This window comes from Numenius arquata, chromosome 36 (genome assembly GCF_964106895.1).
Source record: "Numenius arquata chromosome 36, bNumArq3.hap1.1, whole genome shotgun sequence".
Classification (NCBI taxonomy): domain Eukaryota; kingdom Metazoa; phylum Chordata; class Aves; order Charadriiformes; family Scolopacidae; genus Numenius; species Numenius arquata.
In genome coordinates this window covers 100080-102764 of record NC_133611.1, presented here as the reverse complement: position 1 = coordinate 102764, position 2685 = coordinate 100080, and the positions used below count along the sequence as shown (strand labels likewise).

Here is a 2685-nt window from a genome sequence, read left to right as displayed (position 1 = left end):
GTAAAATCTCTGCCCAGCTAGCCTGAGACCTCTGAGCCAGTGGGTTTTTGCAGGCCTGGACACAAATTAAATATATTGGCATTCGATGGTATGCAGCTGGAGCAAAACATTTCAGGTGAAAGAGGCCAGGGCTTAATCACCATTGGGGCTTCAGCGAGCAGTAACTGCTAGGTGTTCAGATGCTTCATGAGCAAGGAATGTTTGTGGCCCCATGGGGCTCTGGGACGCAGCATAAAAGCCTGCGCTGCTCCTGGCTCCGCATGCTCCTCTCTTGCCTCCTTTTCCTCAAGGAGCAAGGTAAGCCCGCGTCCGCTCCATCTCTCCCCGTGGGCTGAACTGCTATCATGGTGGTTACTCAGGCTGACACTTGGGCTGCCTCAGCCTGGCCCTACAACAGAACTGTTTGAGGGCTGCCACCTCTTTGCCTTTTGATGGTGGTGGCCGGGGAGAGGTGGGAAGGGAGGGGTTCTTTCAAGCAGAAGGGGATCAATGGGGCTCAGCCGCAGGGAGGTCTGCCCACCAGAATTTGCACCTGCAGCACGTGCTCTCTAACCAACTGGACAAGCTCATCCAGTGCCTTCTTCAATGCAGCAGTGTTAGTTCTGGGGATGGAATGTGATCAGTCTTTCCACAGGCGCTTTACACCCACTGTGCTGGGTCCTATCTCAAAGGGGGTCAGCCTTCCCGTCCCGCGCAACTCGGAGGGCACAGTGAGTGTTGTGGGAGCTGTAGGCACAGTGTGCATTTATAAGAGGTGATTTCTGAGATAGCTGTTCAACCCAGCCTGTTTGAGCTGGGTCCATTTCATCAATCTTTACCCATGCTATCGTACCAGGAAACGCAGGAGGAGGTCCTGGTGGAATCGGTAGTCAGTTAGGCAGGTCTTTGCTCCCAGTCCTTCAGATCTAGCCCTAGGGTGTTGTGTGCGTTAGTAAAATCAGCTGCAGGTTCTTTCTGGATGTGGAGCTCAAAACAGAGGTGCATGGCAGCAAAGTATATCTTCAGCGAGAGTGGAAGAAACAATAGACAGGCTGATGTTGGAGTCCGTGTTTCCTCCCTGCTCTGTGTTTCAGCAAGAGAAATGAGGGTGTCTCAGTTCTTATTTACCAGGAACATCGTTACACCCAATTCCTGTAAACTGCAGGGTGTCTCTGCAATGGTGGAGCCTGAACAGGGTAGGTCAGGGTCTGCAGGGGGACTGCAGATGAGACAGGCAGGCCTTTGCGCCATTACATAAAGAATAGATGAACGGAGCACCTCTCTTATGAGGAAAGGCTGCAGTGAGGAGCCCAGGAGACCTCCCAGCAGGCAGAAAGCACTGGTCTCAGTTGGTCTCTAAGATGCAGGGAGGCAAAGGGACTGGCTTGAAACCGCAAGGGGGAAAGCTGAGTATTTTTTGAGCAGGACAACCTGCCAGCAGAAGAAGATGTAAGAAAGCCTGGAGCCAGGCTGAAGAGATATCTGTTTGCATTGTCCAGGAATTGAAGCCGGGTCAACTGCTTGGAAGGCGGCTGTGCTCAGCACAAGTCCACCAACGCACCTGTGTGCAGTGCTGCCTCCTGCTCCTCCAGATCAGAGCCTGGCTGGCCTCCTGCTTCCAGCCTCACACAGACTCACTTCCTCCTGAAATCACACTCCCACCCCCTGCCACACCCCCACCTTCCCCCCATGGCAGGACATCTGAGATGCCTGGCTGAGGACAAGGCACTGGGAGCTGCCACCATAGCTCCTGGTGTTACACCTCTCAAGGCTTCTGGAAGGCTGGCACCAGGTGCCCGTCATGCTCCGTGCAGGTTGCAACTGCAAATCTTTGAGTGAAGGCTGGCACTGGAACTCCCCGGGAGCAGGGTGTCATTGCAGAGGGCACGTGATGAGCAGGGCAGAGACAGCTGGAGCAGGTAGTTGTGGCCGAGTGGTGAAGGCGATGGACTAGAAATCCATTGGGGTTTCCCCGCGCAGGTTCGAATCCTGCCAACTACGGGGCGCAGTCCCCTTTTGGTCTCCCTGCAACTGACCAGGCTGCAGCTGTGGGACTCGGCTCCATGTACCTGGTGCCCAGGGAGACAGTAAAACCCCTTGCCTGCAGCACTTGTCCGTGCCCCTCCCCTGAAATTCCTGCACGAATGGGAAATCCTGCTCCCTCCCCTGAAATTCCTGCACGAGTGGGAAATCCTGCTCCCGTTGACAAGGTAGGCAAGTTGAGGGCAGCAGAGAACGGACCAGTGTTGAGTATGAGCCACGAAACAGAGGGCCGCTGTTGTTGCTTCTTGAGCAGAACTTCAGAGCCTCTTCTCACCTGACACGCCAAGCAGCACAGCCCCAGCAGCTGTCTTCCCTATCCCTGAAACTACAGCAGCTCACCTCCAAAGACAGCCTGCACAACATGGCCCTCGGTGCTAAAGATGAAGGGAAGACACCTCATGGATTGGAGATCCTGCCAGCACTCACAAAGTGCCCCTCACTTTAGGTCTCACTAAGGCGGACCGGTGTGGAGCAGCAGCCAAGCTGGGGGAAGAGAAGGGGCCAGCACCGAATACGAGCTGCAGAAGAGGTGCTTCTTTGCACACCAGTGGACCTCACTGCTAACGATGAAGGGCAGACACGTCAGAGATCTGCGATCTTGCCTGTGGTCCTGGGGATGTTCTGCCTGAGCCGTTCCCGGTCCTTGCACACATGGACAAACTT

The 2685-nt window shown here is 55.0% G+C and overlaps 1 non-coding gene across 1 annotated transcript; it reads left to right on the top strand.

Moving 5' to 3' along the window:
• Positions 1–1898: 1898 nt before the first annotated feature.
• On the top strand, positions 1899–1980 carry TRNAS-AGA (transfer RNA serine (anticodon AGA)). Its single transcript has one exon. It is a non-coding gene; the product is annotated as a tRNA-Ser (tRNA).
• Positions 1981–2685: the final 705 nt, after the last annotated feature.